The sequence below is a fragment of the Lissotriton vulgaris genome, chromosome 3_2, assembly GCF_964263255.1.
Source record: "Lissotriton vulgaris chromosome 3_2, aLisVul1.2, whole genome shotgun sequence".
Taxonomy (NCBI): domain Eukaryota; kingdom Metazoa; phylum Chordata; class Amphibia; order Caudata; family Salamandridae; genus Lissotriton; species Lissotriton vulgaris.
In genome coordinates this window covers 151,175,448-151,184,996 of record NC_141690.1, presented here as the reverse complement: position 1 = coordinate 151,184,996, position 9,549 = coordinate 151,175,448, and positions in this window count along the sequence as shown.

The following is a 9,549-nucleotide window of genomic DNA, read 5'->3' as shown; positions in this document are numbered from 1 at the left end:
GAGATATAAGGGATACAAATAGTAGCACAAAAAGTGGATGTAACTTTTCAAAATTCAAGATTGAAAAACGTACAGCAAGCGGAAGTCATGACAAACTGAGAAGGTGAAGACCCCACACCATGGAAGTCTCTGGGGTATTGTGCGAGGGTATTGTGGACAAGCACAAGCACTACTCAGGGGTCCTGCAAATAAGTACCAGACCAAATGTTTGGCTGCGCCATGTTGCAGTGATTCTGTGGAATCACAGATCTATGATTCGGCCCATAGAAACTTGGCAGTCAGGGACTGAGCCATCACACCACCTTAGTACTCATGAGCCTAGGACTGACGAGCTATAGTGTCTCACGTTTCCTCCTATTCACTCCCAGAGGAACAAGTGATTAGATATCCCAGAACACAACACTCCTGACCCTCCTAGAAATCGCAGTGACAGGACATAGCTATTCGCTCTCACACCCGTACTTGTCTACAATAAGATCTGACATAGACACTAGAAAAGTTCAAAATATTTATTTTAACTATTGTGCTTTAGAATGCAGTATATGTGCCACAGCAAGTAGGACAATGCCAGCACAAATAGCCTGTTGTCATTATATTAGACAGGGTATACTAGCCCACCCGCCCTTCTACAGAAGCAAGGTGATCATATATCAAAAGATGTCTGGGTGTGTGCAACAGACCCCATACCTTACCATGCACAGAGGAAAGTTCTACATTTCAGGTGTAGTCGTGATCTCTTCTGTGTGTCTTGTATGTCTGTGCATGCCTATATGACAAAGAGCACGTGTTGCCAAACAACAGCTGCATTTATGTGTTTGTCTAGGTGAGAGCCTGACCAAAACATTACAACAAGGGGCATTGTTGTTTGACCTTGTCTACGGGGTTCAGACGAAATCCTAGGAAAGAAAAGAACGTAAAAACAACAGCAGGTTCTGTGTGAAAGTACAGAGTGGCACAAAGCAAAATACGTTGGTATAGTAACGTGTGCAAAGAGCAGCCTGCAACCTGCTCATGCTAACATAGGGAAAATGACAATGATGCCTGCACAGGACATATGACTGCCAGATTACGAATATTTTCATGGTCTGGCGGACGAGCGGTGTGGCGGTACCATGGCGGTGCAGTTTAAAGACTCATATGTGAGCCTTAAACTGCACTGTCGCTGGACCACCAGTGCATGTTCCTGCACAGCTTAGACTGCTAAGTCCAAGCTGCTAAGTCCATGCTGTGCAGGAATGGGGTGCATGGGCATGCGGGCACAGGGCCAAGAGAGGGCGCTGTAGGGCCCCCTTTCTTTCCTAACCGCCAGCAGTTTCATGGAGTAAGAATCTCCACTGGGACCTCTGAAGGTGAGGAAAGTTGTAATATGCTTGGGGCTGCCACAGGGCACTACCAAGCATATTGCAGTCTCAAGACAGGTTCCCACCACCAGGGATCTCTGATTACTGGTAGTTGTGGTGGTCCCAGAGTGGTCTGACTGCCCAAGTTGTGATCTGGTTGTAGGATGACTGGTGGAGCAGTGCCCGGACTGCCACCGCTGCGTCAATGAAAGTTTGGCGGTCCATGGACCGTCAAACTCAAAATCAGGCCTTAACTGGGAAACTGACAAAATATATGTGACTCTAGCCCACATTCAGAACAGTCTTGATAAATAAGCTTTAGATAACTCCCATTAGAGAGTACTGTAGTGAAAGGGAGAATTGCAGGAAATGGAACTGCTTTCAAATGACAAGCTAAAATAGGGGCTGATGTATTACAAGCTCCAGCGCCGTGAATCTTAACCTGTTTACAAACAAATGAATGTCCCACAGCAGAGTCAGATTCTTCTCCAGTAATACAAACTTCCTGATTAGTACGTTCATAACAATAAGTAAAGGGAAGTGACCATAATTAATTAATGAAGCTACTTTCAAAGGGTTCATATCTACCTTAAGGGAAATATTTCATGCAAACTATGAATTTAATTGTCGAGATAGACAGTGAAAAAACACTGTGTATTAACCACATCCCTGAAGGTGTTTCAGCTATGGTGAATGGGAGTTGTTTTCATTTTCCTAAATGCAGCATTGTGTAGGTTGCATCTTTCATGGCTGTCAGTTGTTGTTTGTGTATTAAATTAAAAGGCAGAAACAAACTGATGCAATTCAAGTAATTCCATGGAAAACGCCCATTTTTGAGTGTTTGAAGCGTCCAGCTAAACTGCATCTTTTAGAACGTGGGTTTTTGGTACCTAACAGAAAATCTGATAAACTGATGTCTTCGGACAGGAGAGAAAAATGTTGTTTCACTGCAGACAGTGTGGAATGTTCCAACTATTGTTGACATAACTTTCCCACTAAATAGGCGGTAATAATACCAGAATGTGTTGATTGTATTGGGGATCAGATCTGCTGGATTTAAACACAGGTGTGGAATTAATAAAACAAGCATGTCAAACATTTGTGTCTATTGGCCACAACAACCACCCGCTAGGTCTAAAAAATAAGGAATTGAGGGCCTCATGCATCCAGCAAAATACCGGTCTCAAACTTTGAGGCTGGTATTTTGCCATTTGGGATGCATCAACCCAAAAGCAATTTGCAAAATAGGTAATTGCAAATTTTGTGATTATCTATTTTGTGAATGCAGTTTGGGAATCACAAATTGCGATTCCCTAAATGCAATGCGTTATGCAATCGCAAATTGCTTTTTTGCAATTTGGAATCTCAAATTACCATCAACTTCAAGTTGCAATTCCTTTGAAAAATGCAAAAAAAAGCATTTTTCAAAGTGCATTGTGGTGCATACAAATGCCCTTAGGGCATGTCCTTTCACCCTTGAAATTGCATGCGCAATTTGTGAGTACCTATTTGGTACTCGCAAATTGTGACTGCAATCCCATTCATTTCTAGTGGCCCATAGGAATGTATGGGAAGTCATTCCATAATAGCAAATCGCAATTGCGATTCACTTTTAAGGAATATGTAGGAATCGCAATTTATTTTGCGAAACCTACATGCATAGGTAACTGTGACTCCTTAATAGAGATTCTTTAATAATCGCTATTAAGGACTGGCAATTCCTACCTTTGATGCATGTGCCCCTAAATGGTCCATTCTGCACCATGCTATTTAATTGGTCTTCCGTGTAGATTGGCAAACTCTGCCAATTCTCAAAGAGGGCAACAGACGAAATGCTCGGGTGCTCATTTCTTTAATCTTTGCCAGTTCCCAGAAAATATATGTTATTGTCGGGGTCAGAACTAATTTGAAATAATATAAAGTGGGGTCTGAAGCGTCAAATACCATAAAATATGTGACTTTTCTTTGTGCTTTTTGTAACTCCCTTGTGGGGTAGTTGGACAATGTTCCCATTGTTTATAATTAAATGGGGATGCTGATCACTGGTTCTGTGCAGAAAATGATGTGCGGAAAATGAAGTCCGTAATGATGATAACAGAACATATCTGCATAATTAGCAAAATTAAGATATAGATCCTCTAATTCAAAAACAGTTTAAACTTCTAGTTCAGAAAGCATAGAATTTCCAGCGTCAAAATCCCAATCATCAGCATCAAAAAACAAGATCTCCGTAGGGCCGAATATGTCGAAAGGAACTTTATCCCAAACAATTCCATCAGTCACAGGAACAGCTGAAATGTTGACCACGGACAACTTTCTTTTTAGTTTTTGTGATGAAGAATGGGGGGCCAACACCCCATCAACCAGTTCTGTAGCAAAACATTCTGGAAGGTAATGGTCATTGATTAACAAGAATAAAACAGTCACAAATCCAATCGACATGAATAGAAATACCAAGAAGAGTATGTAGAACAGTCTCAAGGCCAATCCACATGAATAGAAAAACCAAAGAAGAGTATGATCCAGACATAGATCCAAGGTGAGACTAGATAAGTGCATTTTAACCATGAAATAAAAAGACAAATCCGTGGTGGAGGTGGGTGCAAAACAGCGGAACTATCTGAAGACAAGTATTTGCAATGCAATAGCTCTCGCTTTTGTGAAAGTGAGAGGTAATCGCTTTGTAAATGACGATTTGTTTTACTTATTTTTTTTTGTTTGCAGTGAAATGATTATTTATGAAGTGTGAGTTAGAGCTATTGGTGTTGTAATTTGATTTTTTAAATTATTTATGTAAAATTTCAAGCACTAAAGACTTGACGCCAAAGATAGATAAAAATACCCGACTGAGACTGGCTGTTTAGATGCACTGCCTAGTTCTCACAGGGAAGAAAATGAAGGAAAATAAATGCCAGTTTGCCAATAAAGAAAGGCATCAGCAAAAAAAAGCCATAGTGTGATGACAAATATGTGCTCATGTGTCACCACACATGCACAGGTTTGTGACAAGACACATCTCCCATTTTGTAAAAATATGTCATTGATGTGGGCCGATGTGTGAAGGCAGCTATGGATAAGGCAGGGGTGGGGTTGAGAGCAACACAGAGAGCATGAGTGATTTGATGGGGTATACACAAGGGACAGAGGAAGAAATCACCTGACCTCCCATGGAGTGCTGACAGAGAAAGTATCCAGTTTCCATTGCAGCCAGTGTTGCGGTCTGCAGCACAAGCTGCCATAGAAAATGTGCCCTTTAAAAACATCCCTGCACCACATGGCAGACACCATGTGGTGCCTGCCATACAGTGCAGGGATGTTTAGTGCCCCCAGGCCCCATAGCAGAGGGCTAGGAAAGAAGGGGGCCCGATAGGGGCCCCCAAAGTCACTTGCCACCTGCATTTTCATTGCGGGTGAACCGCCGTGAAAGGGCAGGAGGAAAGGGACACTGTAATCCCTACGACAGTGTCAGAGCAGGTACTGCCCCTATTGTAGGGATTATTGACAGTCCAACGGGCTCCTTGAGCCCATCGGGAAGTGCCGAACTGTCTCTCCGCCTGCTGCCTCTAACCGCACGTATTGCAATGCATTGGATGGACCGCAGCAGCAGATGACGGTCAGACTGCATCCGACGTGCCACCGGATGCAGTCCGACCACCATCAGACCCCATTAGGCTTGGCAAACTCGCCCGTTCATTCTAATGACATCAGAATGCTAGTTGATATGGGTACTGCTTTTTACATCTGGAATGTTCTATTATATGGCTTCAGATAAATATGCTGTGAATGCATAACACTCCTATTTACAATGAGAAAATGTCGAGTCATACTCTTCACGATGAAAGGGCAACAATGTGTCTTCGAATATTTTTTAAGTGCATAACAAAAAGTATCCCCGAATGTTTCCCCAAACCCAGCATTATTGCCCGAGATGTTTATTGGAGGGAGTGCACCTACTCCACATATTGTGGACCTGCCCAAAGGTGCGGGGATACTGGGACACTGTAAGGCAAAGAACAGGGGAAGCGGCAAACCGGGAGCTGCAGAACACAGTGGAAGAATGCATTCTAGGACTTCACAAACAAGTGTCCAAACATAAAGTGCAATTTCCCGTTATAAACCTAGCACTCATCTTATCTATACGTAATATCACTATGCAATGGAAGTCGTGGAAGCCCCCAGATGTACTAACCTGGTACACGGAATTACTGAGGTGGGGCACTGCTGAGAGTGCAGCATTGCACAGAGAAGAAATAAGGGGCCTGCGAAAAACCCCAATTGCAATAGAATGGGATGGAATGCTAGAAGCCCTGAAATCGACAGATGTAGATTGAGACCCCAAGCAGGCTAAACAACTGACCGTACAGAAGGGTAACTAAGTCTAATCGACTATGCAGAAGACGGAGATGTATTGTATGCGCATGTAGATATTGCATGAATATAGACTGGAAGATGCAACAGATGACCGATTCAACCGTATGAGTGAGATTGGGGAGGGATGGAGGGAGGAGTTGGGGATTGTTCTTTTTTGTATTAACGTGATAGAAAGAAACAACATTGACTGGGAGGGATGTCCCAAAAGAATTATATCTTGCTATAATTGTTGTGTAGACCAATTGTGTCTGCAATCCCATTCATTCCTAGTGGCCCATAGTAATGTATGGGAAGTCATTCCTTAATAGCAAATCGCAATTGCGATTCACTTTTAAGGAATATGTAGGAATTGAAATTTATTTTGCGAAACCTACATGCATAGGTAATTGCGACTCCTTAATAGAGATTCCTTAATAATCGCTATTAAGGACTGGCAATTCCTACCTTTGATGCATGTGCCCCTAAATGATCCATTCTGCACCATGCTATTTAATTGGTCGTCCGTGTAGTTTGGCAAACTCTGCCAATTATCAAAGAGGGCAACAGACGAAATGCTCGGGGTGCTCATTTCTTTAATCTTTGCCAGTCCCAGAAAATATATGTTATTGTCGGGGTCAGAACTAATTTGAAATAATATAAAGTGGGGTCTGAAGCGTCAAATACCGTAAAATATGTGACTTTTCTTTGTGCTTTTGGTAACTCCCTTGAGGGGTAGTTGGACAATGTTCCCATTGTGTATAATTAAATGGGGATGCTGATCACTGGCTCTGTGCAGAAAATGATGTGCAGAAAATGAAGTCCGTAATGATGATAACAGAACATATCTGCATAATTAGAAAAATTAAGATATAGATCCTCTAATTCAAAAACAGTTTAATCTTCTAGTTCAGAAAGCATAGAATTTGCAGCGTCAAAATCCCAATCATCAGCATCAAAAAACAAGATCTCAGTAGGGCCGAATATGTCGAAAGGAACTTTATCCCAAACAATTCCATCAGTCACAGGAACAGCTGAAATGTTGACCATGGACAACTTTCTTTTTAGTTTTTGTGATGAAGAATGGGGGGCCAACACCCCATCAACCAGTTCTGTAGCAAAACATTCTGGAAGGTAATGGTCATTGATTAACAAGAATAAAACAGTCACAAATCCAATCGACATGAATAGAAATACCAAGAAGAGTATGAACCAGACCTAGATCCAAGGTGGGACTAGATAAGTGCATTGTAACCATGAAATAAAAAGACAAATCCGTGCTGAAGGTGGGTGCAAAACAGCAGAACTATCTGAAGACAAGCATTTGCAATGCAATAGCTCTCGCTTTTGTGAAAGTGAGAGGTAATCGCTTTGTAAATGACGATTTGTTTTACTTATGTTTTTTTTGTTTGCAGTGGAATGATTATTTATGAAGTGTGAGTTAGAGCTATTGGTGTTGTAATTTGATTTTTTAAATTATTTATGTAAAATTTCAAGCACTAAAGACTTGACGGCAAAGATAGATAAAAATACCCGACTGAGACTGGCTGTTTAGATGCACTGCCTAGTTCTCACAGGGAAGAAAATGAAGGAAAATAAATGCCAGTTTGCCAATAAAGAAAGGTATCAGCAAAAAAAGCCACAGTGTGATGACGAATATGTGCTCATGTGTCACCACACATGCACAGGTTTGTGACAAGACACATCTCCCATTTTTAAAAAATATGTCATTGATGTGTGAAGGCAGCTATGGATAAGGCAGGGGTGGGGTTGAGAGCAACACAGAGAGCATGAGTGATTTAGTGGGGTATACACAAGGGCCAGAGGAAGAAATCACCTGACCTCCCATGGAGTGCTGACAGAGAAAGTATCCAGTTTCCATTGCAGTCAGTGTTACGGTCTGCAGTACAAGATGTCATAGAAAATGTGCACTTTAAAAACATCCCTGCACCACATGGCAGACACCATGTGGTGCCTGCCATACAGTGCAGGGATGTTTAGTGCCCCCCAGGCCCCATAGCAGAGGGATAGGAAAGAAGGGGGCCCGATAGGGGCCCCCAAAGTCACTTGCCACCTGCATTTTCATTGCGGGTGAACCGCCGTGAAAGGGCAGGAGGAAAGGGACACTGTAATCCCTACGACAGTGTCTGAGCAGGTACTGCCCCAATTGTAGGGATTACTGACAGTCCGATGGGCTCCTTGAGCCCATCGGGAAGTGCTGAACTGTCTCTCCGCCTGCTGCCTCTAACCGCACGTATTGCAATGCATTGGATGGACCCCAGCAGCAGATGGCGGTCAGACCGCATCCGACGTGTCACCGGATGCAGTCCGACCACCATCAGACCCCATTAGGCTTGGCAAACTCGCCCGTTCATTCTAATGACATCAGAATGCTAGTTGATATGGGTACTGCTTTTTACATCTGGAATGTTCTATTATATGGCTTCAGATAAATATGCTGTGAATGCATAACACTCCTATTTACAATGAGAAAATGACGAGTCATACTCTTCACGATGAAAGGGCAACAATGTGTCTTCGAATATTTTTTAAGGGCATAACAAAAAGTATCCCCGAATGTTTCCCCAAACCCAGCATTATTGCCCGAGATGTTTATTGGAGGGAGTGCACCTACTCCACATATTGTGGACCTGCCCAAAGGTGCGGGGATACTGGGACACTGTAAGGCAAAGAACAGAGGAAGCGGCAAACCAGGAGTTGCAGAACACAGTGGAAGAATGCATTCTAGGACTTCACAAACAAGTGCCCAAACATAAAGTGCAATTTCCCTTTATAAACTAGCACTCATCTTATCTATACGTAATGTCACTATGCAATGGAAGTCGCAGAAGCCCCCAGATGTACTAACCTGGTACACTGAATTACTGAGGTGGGGCACTGCTGAGAGTGCAGCATTGGGCAGAGAAGAAATAAGGGGCCTGCGAAAAACCCCAATTGCAATAGAATGGGATGGAATGCTAGAAGCCCTGAAATTGACAGATGTAGATTGAGACCCCAAGCAGGCTAAACAGCTGACCGTACAGAAGGCTAACTAAATCTAATCGACTATGCAGAAGACGAAGATGTATTGTATGCGCATGTAGATATGGCATGGATATAGACCGGAAGATGCAACAGATGACCGATTAACCGTATGAGTGAGATTGGGGAGGGATAGAGGGAGGAGTTGGGGATTGTTCTTTTTTGTATTATCGTGATAAAGAAACACCATTGACTGGGAAGGATGTCCCAAAAGAATTGTATCTTGCTATAATTGTTGTGTAGACCAATTGTGTCTGCAATCCCATTCATTCCTAGTGGCCCATAGTAATGTATGGGAAGTCATTCCTTAATAGCAAATCGCAATTGCGATTCACTTTTAAGGAATATGTAGGAATTGAAATTTATTTTGCGAAACCTACATGCATAGGTAATTGCGACTCCTTAATAGAGATTCCTTAATAATCGCTATTAAGGACTGGCAATTCCTACCTTTGATGCATGTGCCCCTAAATGATCCATTCTGCACCATGCTATTTAATTGGTCGTCCGTGTAGTTTGGCAAACTCTGCCAATTATCAAAGAGGGCAACAGACGAAATGCTCGGGGTGCTCATTTCTTTAATCTTTGCCAGTCCCAGAAAATATATGTTATTGTCGGGGTCAGAACTAATTTGAAATAATATAAAGTGGGGTCTGAAGCGTCAAATACCGTAAAATATGTGACTTTTCTTTGTGCTTTTGGTAACTCCCTTGAGGGGTAGTTGGACAATGTTCCCATTGTGTATAATTAAATGGGGATGCTGATCACTGGCTCTGTGCAGAAAATGATGTGCAGAAAATGAAGTCCGTAATGATGATAA